This window comes from Eumetopias jubatus, unplaced genomic scaffold, assembly GCF_037043125.1.
Source record: "Eumetopias jubatus isolate StellerSeaLion01/CBP00866 unplaced genomic scaffold, mEumJub1_p1.0 scaffold_9, whole genome shotgun sequence".
NCBI lineage: Eukaryota > Metazoa > Chordata > Mammalia > Carnivora > Otariidae > Eumetopias > Eumetopias jubatus.
This window is the reverse complement of record NW_028274815.1, coordinates 59572488-59598331: the sequence shown is the minus strand read 5'-3', so window position 1 is coordinate 59598331 and position 25844 is coordinate 59572488. Positions and strand designations below refer to the sequence as shown.

The 25844-nt window shown below is 44.4% G+C and overlaps 1 protein-coding gene across 8 annotated transcripts in view; it reads left to right on the top strand.

Moving 5' to 3' along the window:
- The window catches only part of EHBP1 (EH domain binding protein 1), a 709442-nt gene that overhangs the window by 84619 nt on the left and 598979 nt on the right, over positions 1–25844 (top strand). The window contains exon 1 of one of the 8 annotated variants that reach the window (XM_088026512.1): positions 6219–6392. The exons of the other annotated variants lie outside the window; for them this stretch is intronic. The gene's annotated coding sequence lies outside the window, so the exon portion shown is untranslated. Of the gene's footprint in view, positions 1–6218; positions 6393–25844 lie in introns of those variants that run through there. 8 annotated transcript variants of the gene reach the window in all.

Below are 25844 nucleotides of genomic sequence, written 5' to 3'. Positions count from 1 at the left end.
AGAAGGTGTCCTGTGGCACCCAGTAGTGAAAACCCCCCCTATGTCACTGGAGCAGGGTGCCCTAGGGGTGTCCCCTGTGTGGGCTACATGCATCCTCCTGTTGTAGCTGGGCCAAGAATGGTGCCAACTGGCCAGTGCAAGGGGCTGTCCCTCAGCTCGGCTGTCTGCAAGGACTGGCTATGACTGCCACCAGTGTGCTGGTGGGTGGGGCAGTCCTTCCAGGCAACTGGCTGTTGGGCCTGGTTGCAGGTGCTCCAGGGTGCAGGGCTAGCTTCCCCTGCACTGGAGCGGGGTGGGCGCTGCTAGCAAGGTGGACGGATGGTGTTGCAATTGGCTCCCACCTGTGCTGGCCTGGCTAGGTAGAAAGAGAGTGAAAAAAATAATAGTGCCTACCAGTACTTCTGTCCCCAGAGGCTGTGCCAACAGATCCCTGCTTTTCCAGCACATGCCCTAAAATTAGTAAATAAATCTCCTTCATGTACAACCCGGGTGCTTTTCAATCTGCCGCCTTTATGCTGTGGCGCTCCCAGAGAGTGAGGTTGTGTGCGCCCCTCGAGAACAGTCTTCATTGCCCACTGCACTCTGGCTCTTCAAGAACATAAGCCCTGTGGTTTTTCAAAGCCAGACTCTGCGGGGCTCATCTTCCTGGAGCAGGTGCCCTGGGCTCCAACACATCATTACTCAGGGAGGCACCCTGCTGTTGTGATAGCCCTCCTGCTTGTGGGTCTCAGCACTAGGGGTGTGGGTCCTGACTGGACCACATCTCTGCCCCTCCTATCCCACGCCATGTGGCTTTTTCTTTATCTCCTCTGTTGTGGCAAATCTGTTCTGCTAGTCTTCAGTTCGTGCTCAGAGACGGCTGTTCTATGTGTAGCTGTACTTCTGGTACGTCTGTGGGAGGAGGTGAGCCCAGGATCTCCTGCTCCACCCTCTTGACCTTGCCTCAAGACTGTTTCTTACACTGACTGAAATCGACTGTTAGTCTTCTTCTCGATGATTTTTATTTTCTGTAGCTAAGGTCTTGTCAGATCTGGAGAGAGCATCCTATTTTTGATAATCACAAGAGCTAGCTTTTATTGAGTGTTTGCTCTGTGCTAGGGCTATTCCCAGCGTGTTACTGCATTAACTCAGTCCTCACCAAGACTCTCTGAGGTGGGAGCTATTATGCCCATTTTACAGCTAGGGAAACAAAGGCCCAGGGATTAGTTAACAACTCTTACAGCTGGAAAGAGGCACAGCTGGGGGGAACTCTGGCAGTTAAGCCCCAGAGCCCATTCTGTAGCCACCACCTCTGCCCCCTTGCCTAGCTAGGCCTCATGTCAGAAGCACATGCTCATATACTCTCCTTGAGGGAAACAAAGCTGCCATAATCCTATGAGGCAAGGCTGTGCTAAGGGTGCCAACCCTGAGACTCCTGCCTGCTTCTAGTTCTGAGCTAGGCAAGAAGGCACTCTCTTTTTGAGCGTGGCCATTTAACTAAGGCTCACTAACCTCTCGGTTTTATCATTTAAATCAGCCTCTCTTCATAGGGTTACTGTGAGGAGGAGAGGAGGTATTTCTGCCAAGCACTTAGCAGGGTTGGTGGGCAGAAAGCATTTGATGAGGAGGCAGTAAAGCTCATGGGGTCTCAGTCCACATGGCTCAGTTTCGTGCTGGAGCTCCCAGGCTGCCAAGAGACTATGAAACCAAAAGTAATCTAAAAATAACTCGTCTTTCACTTGCATTTCTCATCACTAAGTGAACACATAGTCCTCAGCAATACTTTTGATTTCTCCCAGTGGCAGCTCCAGATCCTCAGTGCTTCTCACACTTGCCCTTCTGCCTTCTCCCACCATGGCTCTCACCTGCCTCGGGTGCTTCTGCTCTCCACTGGCTCTCAGACCCTCCCGCCCCTGGCTGTTTCCGTTCCCTCCTCCCTTCCCATGATTTTTATCTCAAGAATGGCTGACAGAGCCAGGCTCTTGCCCTCAGAGGAGGGGTCTAGGAGAGACCAAGGAGAGTGGAGCCAGGACCATCAAGTCTGAAAACTTGTCCATCATTGTTATCAACCCGCATCAACCATTGCTATTGTTTGGTAAAGCCTAGAAGTCAGAAATCAGTTGGTAGCAGGGCCGTGGTCTGGCTGAAGGCTCTAGAGAGGATCCTTTCTTGCCTCTTCCCAGTTTCTCATGGTTGTTGGCACTCTTTGGCTTGTAGATGCATCATTCCAATCGCTAACTCCATGTTCACACGGCCTTCTCCCCTGTGTGCCAGTGTTCAAATTTCCCTCTTTTATCAGAATACCAATTGTTGGATTAAGTCCTGCTTTAATCCAATATGACCTCATCTTAACTTGATTACATCTGCAAAGACCCTATTATTAAATAAGGTCATATTCCCAGATTCAGAGGCTAAGACCTATCTTAAGGAACACAGTTCAACTCAACCCATGACAGTGCCCTATTGTTCAGACTGATTCTAAGCTAGCCCCTTCCGAGACTAGCATCCCCAGAACTGGTTTCCCCAGATGTTTGAAGTTGTCTCTGACTTTAGTCCAGATGAACCTGTGAGTCCTCAGCTGACCAATAGCAGGTCCTCTCCCTGGCTCCAGCCTCCGGTGGACCAATCAGGTGCTTGCCCGATGCTGTGAGGAAAGCTGAGGAGGAAAAGGACAGAAGCGGAGCCAGTGAGGAATCCATTTTCTGGAAGTGATAACTTTTCAACAGTTTTTTGCAAAGGTAATATATTGACATGTTTTACAGGTAATATGCTAACATAATGTTATATTAAGACTAGGAGTGAAAAATGTTGTTCTCCTATGAAGAATCAGTGTGAAGTACAATATTTTAATTATTTTTTTATTATTATGTTATGTTAATCACCATACATCACATCATTAGTTTTTGATGTTGTGTTCCATGATTCATTGTTTGCGTATAACACCCAGTGCTCCATGCAGAATGTGCCCTCTTTAATACCCATCACCAGGCTAACCCATCCCCCTACCCCCTTCCCCTCTAGAACCCTCAGTTTGTTTCTCAGAGTCCATCGTCTCTCATGGTTCGTCTCCCCCTCTGATTTCTCCCCTTCATTTTTCCCTTCCTGCTATCTTCTTTTTTTTTTTTAACATATAATGTATTATTTGTTTCAGAGGTACAGGTCTGTGATTCAACAGTCTTACACAATTCACAGTGCTCACCATAGCACATACTCTCCCCAATGTCGATCACCCAACCACCCCATCCCTCCCACCTCCTCACCACTCCAGCAACCCTCAGTTTATTTCTTGAGATTAAGAATTCCTCATATCAGTGAGGTCCTATGATACATGTCTTTCTCTGATTGACTTATTTCACTCAGCATAACACCCTCCAGTTCCATTCACGTCGTTGCAAATGGCAAGATTTCATTCCTTTTGATGGCTGCATAATATTCCATTCTATATATATACCACATCTTCTTTATCCATTCATCTGTCGATGGACATCTTGGCTCTTTCCACAGTTTGGCTATTGTGAACATTGCTGCTATAAACATCGGGGTGCACGTACCCCTTCGGATCCCTACATTTGTATCTTTGGGGTAAATACCCAGTAGTGCAATTGCTGGATCGTATGGTAGCTCTATTTTCAACTTTTTGAGGAACTTCCATACTGTTTTCCAGAGTGGCTGCACAAGCTTGCATTTCTACCAACAGTGTAGGAGGGTTCCCCTAGTGTGAAGTACAATATTAATAGCTATGTCATATTAGTGGGGAAAAGAGGAACAATTCAATAACTGGAACTAGAAAAACATACATATGGATAAAAATGAAACAGGATCCCCATTTAACGCCACACACAAGGTCAACTCTGGTGTCAAAACATGTCTTTGTATGTTTACCTTGGTAGAAAAGATAGATGGCTATCTTTCTTGCACTGAAGAAAGGAAAATTTCTTGGAGTGCCTGCCTGGCTCAGTCAGTGGAGCATGGGACTCTTGACCTCGGGGCTGTGAGTTTGAGCCTCACCTTGGGTGTAGAGATTACTTAAAAATAAAATCTTTAGGGATGCCTGGGTGGCTCATTCAGTTAAGCATCTGCCTTTGGCTCAGGTCATGGTCCCAGGGTCCTGGGATCGAGCCCCGCATCGGGCTCCCTGCTCAGCGGGGAGCCTGCCTCTCCCTCTGCCTACAGCTGCCCCTGCTTGTGCTCTCGCTCTCACAAATAAATAAATAAAACCTTTATTTAAAAAAATAAAAAATAAAAAAATAAAATCTTTAAAGAAAAATGTCTTTAATAAAGTATAAAAAAAGCACCAACCAAAAAGAGAAAAGATTGATAAATTTGACCATATCAACTATATTATAAAATTAGTCACATTCTCCAAGATTCAACATGTACATCAGGATACACATATAAGATTATTCTTAGCAGTGCCGTACATAATAACAAAAATAAACAAGCATAAATGAACCCAAAAATATTCAAATTGTCCACTGAAAGGTAAACAGATAAACTCCTATATTCTCACAGTGAGATATTATACAGTGAAAACAATGAACTACCAGCGCATGCAACCGAGTTCTGACAATATAATTTGGTTAAATATGCTGAGTGATATAAAAGGTGATATAACTAATGCCTTTTCTATAAAGTTTAAAAACAACCAAAACTAAATATTAATTAAGCATTACATTCATTAGATGTAATGGAACATTAATTAAACATAGCATTAAACTACATAAACTACTAGCAAGAAGGAAATTATAAATACAAAATGAAAGTAAAGGGATGGGGAGAAGCACTTAGGTAAAGGTAAGTTATTAATATTTTATTTTATTTTTTAAAGATTTTATTTATTTATTTGACAGAGAGAGACACAGCGAGAGAGGGAACACAAGCAGGGGGAGTGGGAGAGGGAGAAGCAGGCTTTCCGTGGAGCAGGGAGCCCGATGCGGGGCTTGATCCAGGACCCTGGGATCATGACCTGAGCTGAAGGCAGACGCTTAACCGACTGAGCCACCCAGGTGCCCCAAGTTATTAATATTTTAGATCTTAGGTTGAGAGATGTGTTCACAGATGTTTATATACACATAATTTTGAAATAATGATAAAAGAAAGCCATGCTAAAAAAAAAACAACACCCAACAACAAACCAAGAAAATAACAATGGCCCGTGGTCAGGTTCTATGATGCAAAGAAAAGTTAATCCAAGGGAAATACCTTTTTAAATGTGTTCTATCACCCACCAGCCAGTGGTGCCAACTGCATCTCTGACTCAGATAAGCCAGTTCTGCTTCCTCTGGGCCTTGGGCCCTGCCATCTGGGAGTCCCCATTTGGCTGAGGAGCTGCAGAGGAAGGGTATGTTTCTGTGGTCTGAGGACTGAAGCACACCTGCTTGTTGGAGGAATTTCTTCCACTTCCAGAGAGGTCACCTGGGTAGTAGCTACACTGAACACAACGGCAGAGAAGATGTCACAGCTGTTGCCATTCAGGGGCTCCTCCTTTTCACTGACAGGTTTTGTGTTGGGCCCAAAGGGAAACACTTGCCAGTTACTTAATCATTTGTACTTGATCTTACATAGTAAGGCTTTCCCACAACACACATGCCCACTGAGCTGGGGCAGAAGGGACCAGGAAGCAGGCCCCCTGAGTGCTGGGATTATAGGGCCTGCACCTGCAGCCACACCCACACACTGAGATTCTGCAGAAGGGGTAGGGGATGTGGTGGTTAAGAGACAGAGAACAGAGAAGTATTATTATTATCTCCAGATTTTTCCCCAAAATATGAGATTTGCAAGTGACTCTGGGGCCCTATTTTTTCCCTCCCCGTGCCACTCCCAGACCTAATATGCTTAACAAGATGGATGACGAAGGTTCTTTACAGTTTGCAAAATGCAAACTGAACATCATTGCATTGGGTCCTCCTTAGAAAAGAAAAGATAAAAACAACCACCCTGTGAGGTGGTTGTGATAGTTTCCTTTATTTTACTGGGGCTCAGAGAGGTACAGTGACTTGTCTAAGGTCACAGACTTAGGGGCAGAGCTGAAGATAAGACTTCTGACTCCCTGTCCAGTGTTCTTACACCATGTTGTTTATTTTTCACTGAGATCTTTGCGGTTCCCAGAAGGAAAGCTAGGAAAGCATGTCATCTCAGCAGGGAATGGCCGCCTACCCCCTCAGCTGGCACCTGGCCCTTTCCCACCAAGGCAGAATGGAAACAGAGGAACAGGGGCGACATCCTGGCCCTCTGCAGCTGGGAGGAAGTGGTGGCTCTGAAAGGAAATATCCAGAGAATGGCCTTCCTGCCACTTGAGCCAAAGGCCAGGGCTGAAGAAACGGTGTCCTTCGAACAGCAGAGCTCTTTGCATTTGTTGCGTGGACCTTCCAGACAGTATCCCCCCAGTGCTCCTGACCATGCTGTTTCCTCCGGTGAGTCTAGAAAAGGGTCTCTCAGGAATTGTCACACTGTCATTTAAAACAATTATTTGAAGGAAATGCTTCGAAGTTTAGCGTTCTAGTTGTTTCTATCAAGTAGTGATTGCTCATTGTAAAAATAATTTGGGAAAATACAGTCAAATAAGAAGGAGGAAGAAAGAGTCCCACCATCCAGAACTAATCACTTGTTGACTACCGACTTAACCCCTGGCAGGGAATCTGTACCCAGACACAGCATTCTTACCTCCCCTCAAGGCCCCAAATAAATTCTAACAGAAAGAGTTATGTTTCAGGGCGCCTGGGTGACTTGGTTGGTTGGGTGTCTGACTCGTGATTTCGGCTCAGGTCATGATCTCACGGGTTGTGGGATCCAGCCCCTCATTAGACCCACGCTCAGCCAGGGAGTCTGCTTGAGAAACTCTCCCTCTGCCTCTCCCCCCATGACTGCTCTCTCTCTCTCTCTCTCTCTCTCTCAAATAAATAAATAAATCCTTAAAAAAAAAAAGAGTTATGTTTCCACTTAAGATGTAGAAAGCTGCCCCAGCCTTTGCCATTTTGGACTCACTCTAAAGGAACAATCCCCTATGTAGAAGTTTCCAGCTCATGCAAGGGGGGAAAAGGGATGACAGAACCATATGAAGACTCTTGAAACTTGTTTTCAGAAGTGGCCTATGTGGGTCCTGCTCACATTTCACTGGCTAAAGCAAGTCACCTCTCAAGTGTGATGTCAATGGAGTTGAAAACTATCAGCACCTTGCAGGGAGGAGCAGTGAATAATTGAGACTGGTGATACCATCTACCCCAGGAGCATTTAAGAAGATAGAGATGTAGCATTAAAATTTTCTGGAACTAAAAACATGATGTCCTAATTAAAAACAGTGGATTAATTGAAGAGCATAAGGGCAAACTGGAAAAATGAATTAATGGCCTGGAACATCAAGTGGAAGAAAATCTCAAACCATAGCATAGGACTACAAAGAGATGAGGGAAAACAATAACTGTATTATTATCAAAACTTACATATATTAACACACTTTTTACCAAAAACTAGGCATTAAGTACGATTATTCTTCAACCCATATTACAGCTGAAGAAACTGAGGCCCCGGAAAGTTAAGGTACTCTCCCAAGATCACACAGCTGTGGCAGAGCTGTATTCAGTCCCAGGTTGAATGGTTTCTGTGACTGTGCTGTTAAGTACCGCTGTTAACCACATTTTCTGCCTTTTTTTTTTTTTTAAGTAGGCTCCACACCCAGCATGGAGCCTAACTCAGGACTTGAACTCATGACCCTGAGAAGAAGACCTGATCTGAGATCAAGAGTCAGACACTCAATCAACTGAGCCACCAAGGTGCCCCATATTTTTTGCTTCTTAATGGCCATCCTATTTTGCCATGATAAGAGTTGGAGGATAGATCTAGGACACCTAATGTGAGAAATAGGAACTCATGAAGGCAAAAAGGAATTGCTGGAGTTGGTATAGGAATTTAATAAATGATAAAACAAAATGCCTCTAACTTTAAGAAAGACTTGCAATTTCAAAGAGCTCGCTGAGTTCCAGGATGAGATTGAGAAAAAAGACACACACCAAGTAACATCCTGTAAAATTCCTCAATTCCCAGGGTTAGGAGAATTTGTATAAGCTTCCAGACAAAAAGAACAAATAACTTATAAAGGAGCCTCAGACTGTTCATTGGGCTTTTCATTTACAACACTGGAAGCTAGAAGACTGTGAACAACATCTAATGACAACTCTAAGTAAATGACCTTCGCCTAAGAATTCTACAATCCCATCTGACAAGTCTCACCCGTCTGGGTGAGAGTTATTTGTGGGTATGATGTCATGAAGAGAGTATATCACCCACACACTCCATTTAAGGAATGTATTCAAAAGAAGAGCCTCTTTCCAAGCAACACATGAATCAAAGCAAAAATCTCAGGATAGGGGTAGATGAAGACCAAGGAAACAGTAATGGTAAGAAATAAGGCTAATATATAATATACATTTATGTACCTAAATCTGAATGAATAATGACAGAGTGACTAGCAATTTATCCCCTAAGTTTGTATTGACAATTATGATGGAGACTTAAAAACACTGCCTTACAATCAGACAGATCTAGCAGGAAAAAGAAAAGTAAAATCCTAGAGGAATGGACTATTTCATTAACAAATTGCAGTGCAGAAAGGTAACAAGGCACCCTGTGATTCCAGAGAGGGAGCAAGGAAAAGAGCAGCTCTTCATGGGTAGGATAGGACCCCATCATTTCAGGGACACTGAATGCTGATCTCTGCAAACATTCTTCTCCTGTCTGCTCACTGACCTTTCAACCAAGATGAGAAATGAGTTCTTTGAGGCTTTGTTCTCTGCTCAGAGATCTCCTAGGACCTGAAAATGTCTTTATTTTAAATGATGGCCATCACTGTCCCTCAGCGGAAGTTTGCTTTTTAAATTTTATCCTGAGAAGAGCTTTAGTAAGGAATTTACAAGGCAGAGCACGAATTCCAGGAAAGGGTGCATGAGGGGGTAAGAGAGGTGGGCAAAGGACCTGGAAGGAATTCAAGGGGGTAGTTTTGCTCCATGTCAAGCCTATGGATCTGCCTCACACGTCAGGGTACCAACTCCTAGCCTTTCCCTTCCCCTCCTCTCTTCCTGTCCTTTGCCATCATTTCTCCATGACAGCATTGAAATTGTTAGTAACATGGGTGATGGGACAGAGCATTTCTTTTTCTTTTTAAAAATATTTATTTATTTATTTATTTATTTATTTATTTATTTATTTATTTATCAGAGAGAGAGAGCACAAGCAGGGGGAGCAGGCAGAGGGAGAGGGAGAAGCAGACTCGCAGCTGAACAGGGAGCCCCTTGCGGGGCTTAATCCCAGGACCCTGGGATCATGACCTGAGCCAAAGGCAGACGCTTAACTGACTGAGCCACCCAAGCACCCCATCATTTCTTTTTCTTTCAGCCTAATTCCTGAGACAAGCAACTGCTACTCATGGGATTTCTCAAGCTCAGAGCATAATTAAATATGACTTTTAGCCCTGAACAATTACATTGGGGAGCTCCTGGGTGAGCAGTCCCCTTGACATTTAGAAGTGTGAACCTTATCTGGAGCAGCCCTTTGCAGGCTGATAGACCTTATTGCCTTATTGAACCTGAGCCATTTCAGCCCCACCGTAGTTATTTCTCATTTCTGTTTTTCAATTACACAGCAGCAGAAGATTCAGTTTGAATATAAGGGCTTTTTCTCATTAATTCAGAGAACCAACTTTAAGCTTAAGTGGTCATAGTTTACAGAGAATCCAGGGAAATAAATATTGCATTGGTTTTCTTGCTTGTGTTAATCTCCTCTTGTTATTACTGATATGCAAGGAACACAGACCTGAGGCCTGAGAGTTCTCTCAGGTTCTCAAATCTCTGGCCTCAAATGTATCTTGTTGCATGGTTCCTCTGCTCTGTTGTGACTTTCAATAGCCCCAGTGTTCAACCAGCTGGCCTCTTTCTGCCTTTTTCCTTGCCACATTTGTACAGATTGCAAAAATGATCTCATTGTAGGTGTCAGTTATTTTTCAATTATAAAAATTTGTCCATTTGGGTGCGATTACACAGACATATCATTTTTATTATAAATATCTACTATAAAGTGCAAAAGCATTGTGTTAGGCATTTAATACACATTATCTCTGTTCTCATGCCACCATGTAAACTTGGTATTATTATTCCCATTTCACAGATGACATTTTGGTTATCCATTGCTGTGTAATAATCACCGCCCAAACTTTGGTGGATTAAAATAACTATTTATAATTATATGCTTAGACTTCTGTTGGTTGGGTCAGCTGGGTGGTTCTCTCTTGGACTTTCACATGTGATTGCAATCAGATGGTGGCTAGGGCTCGAGTCCTTGAGACTGGACGTCTAAGGTGGCTTCTTTACTCGTGTGTCTGATGCCTCAGCTCAGATGACAGGACAGCTGGAGGCTGGCTAAGTATCTGTATCTCCACACAGTCTCTCCCCTGTTGGGCTTCCTCACAACAGCATAGTATCAGGCCAGTTGGACTTCTTACATGACTCTGGCTTTGCCAGAGGTAGTATTCCAAGAGACCAAGGCTTCTTATGACCTAGCATTATGTCTGCTGCATCACATTGGTCATAACATGCAGCCAAGTTCAATGTGGGACTACAGAAGAATGTGAGACAGGGTTAACTGTTGAGTGGAGGGCATCTTTGCAGACTAGCTACTGGAGGTGAGGAAATTGAGGGTCTGACAGGTTATATAATGTGCCAATAAGTTGCAAAATTGAGATTTGAACCTAAGAGGTCTATCTGACCCCCAAACTCTTTTTCTTTCTTTTTTTTATTATGTTATGTTAATCACCATACATTACATCATTAGTTTTTGATGTAGTGTTCCATGATTCATTGTTTGCATATAACACCCACTGCACCATGCAGTACATGCCCTCTTTAATACCCATCACCAGGCTAACGCATCCCCCCACACCCTTCCCCTCTAGAACCCTCAGTTTGTTTCTCACAGTCCCTAGTCTCTCATGGTTTCTTTATCATTCTATTTCTTGTGTTTGGCTACTTTGGTTCTGTAGTATAGCATATTATATACTGTCTCTAGGATGGTCTCAACTTTTGCCAGGCTGCTGACAGCATCAAGAGTGGCTTTGCTGAGTTAACAGGAAGATATCAGGTAAAATGAGTAGCACAACTACTCAAAACTCTTTGGGGGCTTTATTTGTAGGATGAAGCCATTCAGATGTTCTTCAAATCAAGATATTTCAATAGTGGCTGGTCAGTTTTGCTGCCACCCCCAAAAGAATCCAAAATGTCTCTCGTTAGTTGCACTCTGGGGACCGTGCAAATGATCAAATTCCTACATTGATCTTTGGGGACCCTGATGAGCAATCATCCATTTAGACAGAGTATACATTGTCCCAATGTGAAGACTTTGTCAAAGTCAGGAAAAGCTGCAGTAAGAAGAGTACAGTTGGGGTAATGACAATCCCTTATATTTGTAAGTGTCCTGTAGCTTTTAAAGCATATCCACATATTTTATCAGTCAAGATAGGCTGGGTTTTGCTGCAAAAAAAGAAAAAAAAATCCTGGTACCTTAAAACAACAAAGTTTTATTTCTCACTCCCAGTGCAAGTTCATTACAGATGCATTAGGTATTCTGCTCCCATGCTTTTGCCTCCTAACTCTAAGACCCAGGGCAATGGAGCTGCCACTATTCAGAACATTGCTAGTGGTCATGGCGATGCCACAGTAACTCACTCAGAAATTAAACATTTGGCCCAAAAGTGCCATGAATCACTTCTGCTCAAAATTTATTAGCCAAAGAAAATAATTGGCTATAACTGATCACATGGCTCTACCCAACCACAAGGACATCAGTGTAGGATGTCAGAACAGATAACCCTAAGATGTGCCACTTTGGCATGTGAATTATTTCGAGCTGAAAATAATCAAGGTCCAAAAGACTTGGGAAGAAACTGACCTTCCCCTTGACTGCCTAAAGGAATTTAGATAGAGGACCTCTTCCAGGAAGGAAAGCTATCACTGTAATAACCACAGCATAATATGAAGTAGGGGTGGTAGACAGGGAGACAATTAGCATAATCTGTTAAAATTCTTCTCTCTGTCCCACTATTTCTATATGGCCCAGCAAACATTTGTTTGCCAAACATTTACTCTTTTTCATCTTCCTGTAATTTTTCTTCCTTCTCTTTGAAGTCCCAGACCCCTACACCCTTCTCCTTGGCTCAGAATGGCTTATGTACATAATTCTGCCTGATTTTGGAATCTCTCATGTTTATATGGGTTCCTTGTATGTACATAATTAATTTGATTTTCTCCTCTTAATTTGACTCATGTCAGTTTGATTCTTAGAGCAGCCAGAAGAATCTTGAATAGTAGTGTAAATTTTTTCCTTCCCAATATCAAGAAGTATAATCTAGCATGTCTAGAAGGGGATAAAATGGAAATGACTATTTGGCAATAGCACCGATAATTACCACATATAAATGGCCTTCTGGTTTTTCTTAGCAATCCCATGATGGAAGGAGTTGTGGAATTATTTTCATTTTCCAGAAGTATGGAAAAGGCAGAAACGTCAGAAGAGCCTATTACATAGTATGTGAATTTATGTCTCAATGAATATTGTAGGGGCAGAAAAGTTTTCACTTCTTCCCTTCTAGTTTCTTTGGCTGGTCTAATAATTTTTAAATTGATATAACATAGATTGACAGGAGAAGAACAAACAAATTTCATACATACAGGAGCCCCATAAAAATATGACACCAAAGGACAACCAGGTGATTGAGGTTTATATAGCATCCTGAGTTAAGGAAAAGGGTGGGGGTCTGGGAATACAAAGGGAAGGAAGGCCACTCACAGGAAGGTAAGAGGAGATGTTGGTAAAACAAAGGTTGCCTTGTTATGCAGATAAGTTTCTTAGGTAAAAAAGTATCTCTAGTAATAGCTCTCCTTCTGGTATAGGCCCACTTTCCAAAGTAAATTTAGGCAGTGAGGGGGAGGTAAAGAACTTTCCCTGAATCTGCTGGGTTTTGTTTGCCTTTAGCTCAAAATAATCCTTATGCCAGAGAGACATATTTTGAGGTGGTAAAATCTGCTCCCCTTCAAGCTGTTATAAAAAATTAAAAGTGGGTAAAAGATGAGGCAGAGTGTATGACTTATAGGGAGAATAAACCCTCTCTTTTACCAGCCTGGTTAATATACAATCACCCTAGAGTTCCCACTCTATTCATATCCCTGCCCATGAGAGAGGCAGAGGGTATAATGCAAGGGCTCTAAACTTGGGGTCTATAGATAGAGGAGGATGGTTCACAAGCTCACCCCCAAATTATAGGGAAAATAAATGTGTAGAGATGTTCATTTTGGGAGAGAGAGGATCCACCATTTATATCAGCTTCCCAAAGAAGTTTATGAACCCCAGGGGTATTAGAAAGAATAATGGGCCAGGAGCCAAGAAACTGAGTCCTACTTCTGCCTGCCTCTAACTAGCTGAGTAAACCTGGACCAATCACTTGTCTTCTTCATTTGCAAAGTGAGGGACAGGCCTCAAGCTCCCTTCAGCTAGGTGTACAAGGTGCAGGCTACTTTGTGGTCAGACAGATCTGAGTTTATATCCTGGCTCTACCTCTTACTAATTGCATGCCCTTATGCCAGTTCTAGAACCTGTGTCAAAGGTAAATACCAGTGCAGGGTTCTTGGAAGGATTAGCAACCATGAGTGGAGAACACCTGGAGGCCATTATGATTAAATGATGCTTCCTATGAGTCTGTGTCTGGCTTAAGTCCTGCTGAGCATTAAATATCTTCAGTTAATGGGCACGGTCTACAGGGAACTCAAGGGCAGTTGTGCCAAATCCTCGCCCTTGGCTAGTTCCTACTCTAGAAAGGAAGTCTGGGTGGGAACTTTGCCCAGCCTCATGCATGTACACACCATGCCTGTCTCATTCCCTTCCTGAGCTCCCCAGCAAGGCCAGCTCCTGCCCCTACTTGCTCCTCTAGGTAGGCCTGGGGTCTTGCTGAGTCATCATTGCCTGAGTCATGACTTGGGCTAATGGCATCTCTAGGAGACTGAACTCACAAAAAGCACCAAAACTGACAGAACCACAAAACTATTCCCTTGGCCCTTCTAGCTTTCATCACTGGGACTTTCCCATATTGTTACTATAGCCATTATATCCCAAATTGACTCACTGCTTCCTGCTACAGCTAGGGCAGGAATTATCATGCCTAGTTTAGTCTCAAGGTGTCTGAAACCTAAAAGAATCAGGTAGTCTATCCCAGGAAGAACAGTGAGCTGGTCATAGCTCCTGGTCAGGTGTCCTGTTTCCTGGTTCCTTGTTGTCTCCTTGCATGATGTCATTGTATTTGTTTTCACTTGCTGCCATAACAAATAACCACAAGTTTAGTGACTTAAAACAACACAAATTAATTAAAACAACAGTGAGATAAACATGTGTAACAATAAGATAAACAATGTGATGCTACTATATACCTATTAGAATGGACAAAATCCAGAACACTGTCAACACCAAATGCTGGTGAGGATGTGGAGCAACAGGAACTCTTGTTCATTGCAGGTGGGAATGCAGAATGGTATAGCCACTTTGGAAGACAGTTTGGCATTTCTTATGAAACGAAAGTTACTCTTACCATATGATCCAGCAATCGTCCTCCTTGGTGTTTACCCAAATGAGTTGAAAACTTATTTCAGTACAAAAACCAGCACATGGATGTTTATAGGAGCTCTATTCATAATTGGCAAAAGTTGGAAGCAACCACAGTGCCTTTCAGTAGGTGAATGAATAAACAAACTGTGGTACATCCAGTCAATGGAGTATTAGCACTAAAAAGAAATGAGCTAGCAAGCCATGAAAAGACATGGAAGAACCTTAAATGCATGTTATGAAATGAATGAAGCCAATCAGGAAAGGCTACATACTGTCTGATTCCAACTATATGACCCTGTAGAAAAGTAAAACTATGGAGGCAAGAAAAAAGATCAGTGGTTGCCAAGGGTTGAGAAGGTGGTGAACAGGAGGAGCACAGAGGATTTTTAGGGCAGTGAAAATAGTCTCTATGATACTATAATGATGGATATATGTCATTACACATTAGTCAAAATCTGTAGAATGTACAACACCAAGAGTGAATCCTAATGTGAATTATGGACTTTGGGTGACTATGATGTGTCAATGCAGGTTCATCAATTGTAACAAATGTATCACTCTGGTGGGGAATGCTGATAATGGGCAAGGCTATTCCTGTGTGAGGGCAGAGTTATGTGGGAAATCTCTGCTTTCCCATCAATTTTGCTGTGAACCTAAAACTTCTCTTAAAGTCTTACAAATATTATTATCCTCCTGTTCTGGAGGTCATACCTCACTGGACTGGAGGCTCCAGGGGAGAATAGGTTTTCTTGTCTGTTGCAGCTTCTAGAGGCTGCCCTCATTGCTTGGCTTGTGGCCACCTTCCATCCTCAAAGCTAGCAGTGGCTAGTCAGTTTTTTCTCGTCCCATCACTTTGAGACTCATTCTTCTGCCTCCTGCTCCCACATTTAAGGGCTCTTGTGATTGCATTTGGGCACACAAAATCTCCCTATTTTAAGTTTGGCTGTTTAGCAACTTGAATTACACCTGCAACCCTAATTCCCTCTTGCCATATACCCTAACATATCACAGGTTCTGGATATTAGGATGTGGACATCTTTGGAGAGTCATTATCCTTCCTACCAGGGTCATGAACCAGTGTCCTGTGGTAGGAGATGGTGGTAATAATGGCACTGGTCGTAGTCCAGCTGAGCCTTGCTTGAAGCTACAGGTTAGAGCCTTTCTAATTTTCAATTGTGGTTGAGCCTTATCAGCCCTTAACTTGGTTGGTGTCCCCATATTTTCCAAGCTTCCAGCATTACCCTTTATTTAAATGTTTAGAGAAAATTGCTCATGCACTGAGGCCAGGGGGATTCCCTCTCAAATATTGCCAAGAATTCCTGGATGTATGTTCACCCTCATGGTTTGTCTCCTCTCACTCCATACTGCTGCTGACTTCTCCTGGATCTTCCTGGTGCCCCCATCACGGGTTCTCCACAATGCCCACACTTTGCTCCCAGACAGGGACTTGCTCATCATTCCTGAAGCAGGGCTGTCTGGGGTGAATGAGGCTAGGATACCTAATCAATTCCATTCAAGATCTGAAGACCCTTGTAAGGGTTTAACATGCAGGCAAGGAGAACCTCGCTGAGACCTTAGTCTCAGGCAGCCCCCAGTGCTCCAGTCATACTGTGTCCTTTACTCAGGTTCTCCCTCCTTGGGCCCAGCCCAAACCCCCTTTCCTCTGAAACCCTATGCCCCAGGTTGCTTCTTCGAGGACCACCAAAGGAAACAGAAACCCTTGCATATTGACTTTATCAAGCAGAGCTTAGCCACTCCAACCTGGCCTCCTACCTTTGCGTAACCAGAGTCCATTAAAGTGTTTTCCCAAACAAAAGATAAATTCTTTGCCTAGATGAATTCTTCTCCCACTCTTGGAATGTGAAAATGCTGCAGTTAAAAAATACAGCAAGGCAAAAACAGCTCCCTTTATTTCTAGTTTCATTATTTACCACAGAAATAAAGTGTTAGTACATGTGTTGTGATCTAAAATCTGTTTTAGATCACAACACACGTACAAACACACACACACATACACACATACGACTTAATAAAAGAAGCAGTAATCACCCTTATTACTTGGGATACACATTGATATTTTCTATTCTATTTGTTTTTTTAAATGTTGATCAGAACTCACTAGTCTTTTTCATGGTCTGCGGATGGCTCTACGACCTGCTCTTTGAGAAACCTTGTTCTAGACATGATACTGCCTTCTCTTCCCTCCCGGGCCTAGGATGAGTATTTGTGTAATGCTTTAATGCCTACAGAGTGGGTTTTAAAGCACACCTTATTCCACTTATTCATGCAATGCTAAAATGGCAATAACTCTCTTTTGATAGATGGGGAAACTGAGGTCTGATGAAGCAGTTCCTCCAAAGTCAGGCAACCAGAAAGCAGAGTTTAGAGGCAGATCTTTGAATCTAAACCCAGTGTTCAGGGCGCCTGGGTGGCTCAGTTGTTACACGTCTGCCTTTGGCTCAGGTCATGATCCCAGGGTCCTGGGATCGAGCCCCGCACCAGGCCCCCTGCTCAGCGGGAAGCCTGCTTCTCCCTCTCCCACTCCCCCTGCTTGTGTTCCCTCTCTCGCTGTGTCTCTCTCTGTCAAATAAATAAAACCTTAAAAAAAAAAGAATAAACCCAGCTTTCTTTTCACAAGACCAGACTCCCAGTTTCATTTTATACACCCTTATTAAATAAGAAAAATCCAACTGAGTAAATTTGAAGATACAATTGGCTTTATTCAGTGATTCATGAATTAGGCAGCATCCCATCTAGCAAATAGAAAGGAGCTCCAAAGAGCTACAGAAAAGGAAAGGTTTTTAAAGGCAGAGAAGAAGTGGGACAAGGAAGTCATAAGTGAAAAAAAGGATTATTTGGGGCTAGGTGACCTTCATTTGGGGGACAAAAAGGGTTTATTACCCAGATTACCTCACTAATGCTGACCAGGAAATTCCAGACCGACCAGTTAAGATTGCAGGCCTGGGAAATGTTGAAACTGCAATTAGATTAGGTATCAGTCTTGGTTTGGTGATGTGGGCTTAGCACAAGTGACTCCACTTTGGGCCTATCTCTTTTTTAAGAACTTTCACTCATGATATGGTTTAGGTTAAACTAAACAATGTAAACCCTTTTTTGCATATGCTAGATCCTTAGTGCTCTTAAAATCTTACTTCTACTTTGTCAGCCTAAAGTTGGCATACCTGCCCTCCTCACTACCCCCAGCCCAGGTGTACCTGTCCCTAGGGCAAGAGGCCCTAGCACCTGCCTTGCCTTCACTGTGGCTGGCCTTCAGACCAAAGGATGCCTCTGAGTGCAGCAGGAGGGTTCAGTCCCTGCCCTGGGCAGGAAGGAGCTTAGCCCAGGAAGCTGGGAGATGACAACCAGGAAAGACAGACTATGGGCCTAGAAAGCTGTGAGGAGGGATGATCTGGCCCTGAGGACAAGGAGCGCTGGGCTGAGGGTTTCCTTCAGGGATATCGACTGATAAAGGAACCAGACATCATATATCCAGAAAATGCTGAGCAGGCAACTGAAGGAAAATCTGGGGTTTGGGGCACCTGGGTGGCTCAGTTGGTTAAGCATCTGCCTTTGGCTCAGGTTATGATCCCAGGGTCCTGGGATCGAGTCCCAGGTTGGGCTCCCTGCTCAGCGGGGAGCTTGCTTCTCTCTTTCCCTCTGCCCCTCTGCCTACTTGTGCTCTATCAAATGAATAAATAAAATCTTTAAAAAAAAAAAGAAAATCTGGGGTTAGAAATACTTGGGTGCTAGTTTCCAAGTTCAGACACAGCTTCTCCCTCTTTCTGTCTTTGACAGTTCTGCTCCCTTGGATTTTCTACATAGGGCAGTTGTTAGAAGGGGCTGATCAACTTTCAAACACACAGGCTCTGTGTTTATAAGGAAAGCTATCAGGGTTTCTTTTTTTTAATTTTATTTATTTATTTGAGAGAGAGAGAGAGAGCACAAGGCGGCAGGGTGCGGGGGGATCGGCAGGCAGGGACAGAGGGAGAAGCAGGCTCCTCGCTGAGTAGGGCTCTGTCCCAGGACCCTGGGATCATGACCTGAGCCAAAGGCGGGAGCTTAACTGCCTGAGCCACCCAGGCGCCCCACTATCAATGTTTCTAAACACTGACCTGTCTGGAGAAACTGGTAAAGAAAAGGTTTCTAAATGGGCTATCAGGCTGCACAGGTCTGTGAGGTGACCCCTGAGCTCAGAGAGAAGCTCATGATGGCTAAGAGGCTGGATGGGGAGAATTGTTTCTCTTTTCTCTGGATCCAGTCCTGAGTGCCTGGTGCATGGAACATTGTGCCTCCTTCAAGCACCAACAATGCCCCTCTGCCCCTACGTGGGCTGTTGGGGCTTGATTACCTGTGTTTCATCCAATCTGAAACACCGTCACCTGTAAGCTGCACCATTATTCTATGTACTGCTGAGCAAGAGGAAAAGTGCTGGAGAGGGAGGCTCCACATAAAAGCTGGGCCACCAGAGATCAAGGAAATCTTCCCAAAGAAGAGACTGGCTGGAAATGTGCATGTTTTAGTCTTGGCACCATGTGGAGTGAGAAAAACAATTCTCTCCTGAGAAGTCAGACCACAAATTCAGAGAGGTCTGAATTTGCACTGTCAGTATGGTCTAAAAATGTCAAACAGAAAATGAATGTGAGGTAATCTCAGGTTGCTAGTGTCCCAGAAGTGACTGGCAGACACATATTCTGTCCCAGAGAACTCAGCTACAATCCTGGCTAACCGCCATTGCAGGACCCTGCTGATTTTAAGACACATCCTGATTTCACGTGAAGAAATGTGTTCCTCAGAATTAATGCGAGAGGGACACAAAACAGATGTGGCTGTTGGTGACACTGGTGATTAACTCCCCTGGGTTTGCCTGCAACTTTCCTGGTTTTAGCCCTAAAAGTCACACTTCTAGGGACATCTCTAGATGTCCCTAGACAAAGTTTGGTCACGCCATCTAACTCATTCCTCTCCTGGGAGTATCTTCTCTGGCCAAGGGGCCTTGTTTTATACCACATGCCAGGGGTAGGCTGACAGCACCAGGGCCTGGATACTTGACCCAGCCAGTCAGCACCTGGGACTTGAGGCCTAACCTGGGAGGATAAAAGAGGATTTGGAAATTTAGATATGAGCATGTGAAGAACTGAGGGCATTCTCTGAGAACTCTAGGACTGGCCTGGCTACTCAGGTTCCCTTGGGTTCCTGTGCATTGAAATAATTTCAATACACTCCCTTTTACTTATTTACCTTTTGATGGGGGAAGGAGTTACCTTCAGTATATCTTTGGCCCTTCTGGCTAAAGGGTCCCTGACTGAAGCAGGGAGGCTGTCCCGCCAGGCTTTTTAGAGGTTACAGGACTGTCCTAGGTGCTGCCAAAAAGGGACAAAGCAATGCCTGTCAGGGGGTCTGCACGCCCTGCAGGGGACAGGCGCTCCTCAGGCTCAAGTGTGTAAATGAAGCACAAGTAACATGAGTTCCACCGATGTCATTAGTGCAGTGACAGGAATTATTCCCTAAACAAAGGCCAAGAGAACGGTTTAACAGTGTCTCTGGTTTGTGTACTAAATAACTACTCGGAGTGGTGCTTGTTTCCAAGCTCCTTTTCACATGTTTTCCGGGAATGAACAGTTAGAGAGAGACACCAATACCTCGTGTTTACCAAGGGGCCCGAGCTTCTTGAGACGATATCACACAAATTAAATTGTGTGGGGTTGTCAGCAGCCCTGCGAGGGCCCTGAGGTGGGGTGGGAGAGCCGGGCCCGGATCCTGGGGAGCAGTGTGCTCTTGGACAATTTACCTCTCTTCTCCGTTCCCTAGTTTTCCTCGGCTGTACAGTGTATCCTGGTCCTGTGAGGCTCCAGAGAGCCTATGGGTGCGGAGTACCGTGCCCAGTGCCTAGCACACGGCAGGCTCTGTCACAAGGTGACGGTGGCGTTCCCGCTGATGGAGTGTGTGGAAAGGGCAGGTCCCATAATAGAGGAAGAAACAGGCAAATTGTCTACGTTCTTGCACTGAATGTTCACCACGCCTCTGTGAGGGAGATATTCCCATCTCCACTAAAAATCAGCCGGGAGTGAGTGAGGTCAGGCGGCTGCTCAAGTGTCGGGTTGCCCTCGGGACAGGCCTGCCGTGGCGGTGTGTGGGTGCTGAGCGGTCACAAGCCCCCTCCTAGTGCTGCGAGGGGGCTAGACATAGAAGGACACATGCTCTCTCCTTTCTAAGGGGTAGACAAGGGAGACCATGATAGCAGAGCTTGAGAGGACCAAGGAGGGTCCTGTGTAGGAGGTGCCAGTGGAGGACAGCTCTAGCCCAGCTCTGAATCTCCGATGGAGAGGGGGTGGCAGGACCCCCTGAGGCTTCCAGTGGCCTCACTGGCTGGAAGTCACTAAGGCTTCCTTGCAGTCACTTCCATCTCAGACCCTCTCCCCCATGTTGCTTGCCAGGGCTGGAGAGGGGGTCCTGTCATGGATACCCTGATTCACGGAGGGGAGTCATGCCCATCTCCTTTCTCCTTGGCCCCTTAGCCCCCTTGCCAAACGCTGAGCTTCCCTGAACATCCCTGCATCCTCGCCAAGGCCAGGAGTGAACCAGCGGCTAGGAATGGGATTTCCAAGCTAAGCGGTGGCCTTACAACTATGTGCAGGAATGAATTCTGAGCCAAGGTGGCTTTTTTTCTCTCTCTCTTAGAATGTTTCTATATTAAATGCCTTGTCAGCAGTTTTTCAATTGACATGTACTCCCTGTAACCAATGCAGCCATTCCAAAGAAAAAAGTAAACACCCTCATCTGGCCCAGAGCCCCTCAGGAGATCAGTGTTAACTGCTTGTGGGTCACCTTTCACAACTTCTTCTATACTCATCATTATGGACTGAATTGTGTCCCCCGCCCCTACCGAATTCAAATGTTAGGACTCCCACCCCACCACCTATATTTGGAGATAGGGCCTGTAAGGTTTAAGTGAGGTCATAAAGGTGGGGCCTTACAGAGAAGAGCCTTGGGAGAGCACAGCAAGAAGACACAGTCTGCAAGCCAGGCAGAGAGGTCTCGCCAGAAACAACACTAACGGCATCTTCATCTTGGACTTCCTGTCTCCAGAATTGTGAGAAAATACATTTCCATGATTGAAACCACCTGGTCTGGGTATTTTGTGACAGCAGCCTTAGCCTACTAATACACTTGTATAACCGCCACACAAAGATCCATGCACAGGGAGGAGAGGGTGCTTTATTTGTTGTTTATTTGAACAAAAATAGGATCATGCCATGCTCACATTGCTCTGAAACTTGCTTTTCTCATTAACAGTACTTAATCGTCACCTGGCTTCTTGCTCACACCCCCACATCCAATTCCATTAGGACATCCTGCAGGCCCCCCCTTCAAAACCTATCCAGAATCTGACCACTTGCTGCTTCACCGTGGGGTAAGCTCTCCTCTCTGCATGGCAACAGCCTCTCCACTCTCCTCTGCCTCCCTCTACCCCCTGAGTCAGTTGTCATGGCAGCCAGAGGGATTCTCCAAAAATTTAAGTCAGGTGATGGTGCTTCTCAGCATAAAACCTTCTGGTGTCTTCCCATCTTACACAGAGTAAAACCCAGAGTCCTGGCCAGGAGCTATGAGGCCCCCCGCCCGACACACACATACACACACACACCCCAACTCTACAGCTCTCCTCCTGACCTCACAGCCCTTGTCCCCTGCCACCCTGGCATCCTTGATATTCCTAGATCTCATCAACCATACTCCCAAGTCATGACCTTTGCGCTTGCTGTTCCTGTCTAGACTGTCCTTCCTCGTGAATGCTACAAAGTTCTTTCCCTCACTTCCTTCCAGACTCTATCTCCCAACCCACCTTCATTATTATTCACAGCACCTACTTAATACCATCTAATGTACTACATACTTATTTGCTTGTCTGTGGTCTTTCTCCATTAAGATGTGAATTCCGTCAACAACAAACCTTGTGTTGTTCCCTACTGTATCCCTAGTACTTAGAGCAGTGCCAGGTTCATAGCTGATGCTCAGTAAATGTTCAATGAATGAAAGAAGGCATAATCTCACTAAATCAGATCTAAGTCCAAGTCAGATATGTCAGGATACAACAGCCTTTTCAACATTTGCATAACATCTGCTAATGTGGATGGACCACAATTCACTTAACCACCCCCCTATTAATGAAGTTTAAATTGTTTCCACTTTTTCCTACTTTAAACAATGTTTGTGCTAAACATTTTTGCACAACTACTCTAATACATTGGTCCTTTTATTCCTATAGGATATTTTCCCTAAAGCTGGGTTGATGTATGAAGAGATTGACATACTTAAAATTTTAGTAGCCATTACCAATTTTCCTTAGTCACTGTTCACAGGCAATCCCCAAACAAGGTCTCAACCATTTTCCTAAACTGGGGCTGGGGTAATATTGCCCTTAGATCAGTCAAGGTGGCCTCCATCCTGAGCCTCCACACAAGGGCCCTGCATGTCACAAACATAAGAAATTAAATGTACTAAAGATCACATGGGAGCTTTTCTCCCATGGGATGCTGCATTCAGCTCGGGGCTGGCACCGTGTGACCTACAACCCTGAACGTGAATGCTTGAAACTAACACCCAAAGTCTCCACATTCCCTCCTATAATTCTCAAAACAAAACAGTGCTGAGTCCAGATGTTGTGAAGGTTGTGCTCCTGCTGACCTTAGAGACAGTCACTGCTTTGGAAGGAGAAAGAATTTAATTGGCTGATATGTGTAGATAAGAGAAAAGATAAATCAATTTATTCCTCAACTGAAAACCCTCCAGTGCCCTACACTCCTCCTCTCAGAGAGCGTGAATTCAGTGGGTCCTTGTCTAACTAAATATTATTTCTCAACAGTGCCAAGGGTCCATTTTCTTTTCTTTTTTTGTTCTCATTTGTGATTCTAGAGGCATTCAGGGATCAGCTCGTATTCACAATAGTCGCATACCCTATCAATGTCAGTTATCTGTTGCTGTGGAACAAAGCACATTGAAACTTAGTTGGTGGCTTAAAACAGCAGTTTGCTCGCAATTCTGGGCTGGGCCGGCTGGGCCATTTTTCTGCTGCTCTCCATCGGGGTCACGTATGTGGCTGCAGTCCATAGCAACTCTACTGGGACTGGCTGCTCCCAGATGGCTTTATTCAGATGTTTGGCAGTTGTGCTGGCTGTTGGCTGGGATGCCTTAGTTCTCCTCCAAATAGCCCTATACCCTCTAGGCTAGAATGGGCTTCTTTACATAATGGCATAAGTGTTCCTAGAGGACAGAAGCAAAAGCTACAAGGCTTCTTAAGGCCTGGCCTTGGGAGCTGCTCAGTGTTAATTCTGTCTCATTCTGTTGACCAAATGAAGCCTTGTGGGACACCTGGATCCAGTGGGTGGGTTGGGGGGAAGGGACTCTATCTCTTGATGGGAGGCATGGCCAAAATCATATTGCAAAGGAGCTGGGCACAGGGAGGTATGATACACTGGGGACCATTATATAACCATATACCACTGTGTCTCAGAAACTTTTTGCTATACTAAAGAATTCATATTTTTCTTACATTTGTGGACGTGTAGTTATAGTTGTAAAATATTTGAGGTGTGGTACAGATTCTTTGCCCTGCTTGTTAAGTGGACATTAAAACCCTAGAATTTTGAAGTTTTATTTTTATAGCAACATTTAATAAGATTTAATTTAAAAATAAAAAATTTAATATAAAATTCAGCTTTATTTAAATACATTCTATTTAAAATTTTTATATTAATTTTTTGTATTTTGCTTTGTAATAATAATTGTGAATGTTTTATTTTTTATTTTTATTTTCTTTTTTTTAAGATTTTATTTATTTATTTGACAGAGAGAGACACAGCGAGAGAGGGAACACAAGCAGGGGGAGGGGGAGAGGGAGAAGCAGGCTTCCTGAGGAGCAGGGAGCCTGATGCAGGGCTCGATCCCAGGACCCTGGGATCATGACCTGAGCCGAAGGCAGACGCTTAATGACGGGGCCACCCAGGCGCCCCTAATTTTGAATATTTTAGAAGAAAGACAAACTTTATTTTGTAAACTCAGCCTGTTGGGAATGAGTACAAATCATGCTGGGATTGATTTAGAAAATATGACATTGATGCTCAGAAAAGAAAAAAAGGCAAAAAAAGAAAAATATTCAAAAAGATGATCTGCTTAAGTTTTTAAAAACCAGAAATGCTGAAAGTAAGCCATCTTCCATTGAGCAAGTTTCTCATAAAATTTATGAGCAGAGAACTTCACAGGTTGTTTAGTTAATGAACTTTACTGATAAAAACTGAAAATGAGCAGGAACATTATTCTCCTCAAATTCATGACTTGAACAGATTGAATGAAATGCCTGCAACTTCACAGTTTTTGCTAAATGAAGATTTCAGTACAGATCCATGGAATAAGAATGTATGTGTCTTCCTCTTGCACTTCCCAGGGTTGGGGTGGTGAAAATGTGCCCATCAACTTCTCTCCCAGAGTCTGCTTTCGGATTGGGCAGAGCAGGGAGATGTTCTGGGAAGCCGGTGCCTTATCAAGATTCTGCAGGAGCTAGGGCCTCCCAGCTCCCTCTGAGCCCCCGACTGGAGAAAAGAGCCACGAAGAACACTCATTCATGACAGCCTCCCTGGCTCCTGCCAGAGCCACCCCAAAGGGGCTGGGCCCTGATGCTCCATTTCTGATGTTCCCACCCTCTACCCTGTACCCCCGGACTCAACTGGGCCTCTGCTCACCTGTCCATCTAAATAGGTACAGGACCACTTCTGGAAACAAAGGCAGCTGCTTTTCTGTTTGCTTTCCCTTCCCAGCGCAGTGCGTGAATTCACAGTCACCCAGTGCAAAGTGACAGCCCCATCAGATCTGCTACGTCTGGGGTCTGCCCTAAGTCACTCAGTGTGTTGGAGAATCAGTGCAATGGGAGGGAGTAAATGAGGTCCTGTCTGGAGAGCAGAGCCATCGGGCAATGAGGTGATGGAGGCCCAGAGAGGGGGGAGGTGACTTCTCTGGGTCACACAGCTCCTCCATAACAGAACCAGAACTCTCAATTTCCAGTTGGGACTTTTTCCCTCTGTATGAATTAGGAATACTGAGCTGTCTTCCCATCTTGGTAGGGGCTTCATATTTTGTTTTGTCGCCCTCTCTTTTGTAAGATAGCCTTATCTTGGTAAGTTCATGGAATGTCTTCAGGCTCAGGGATTGGGTGAGTTTATCAATGAGAATATAGAATTGTT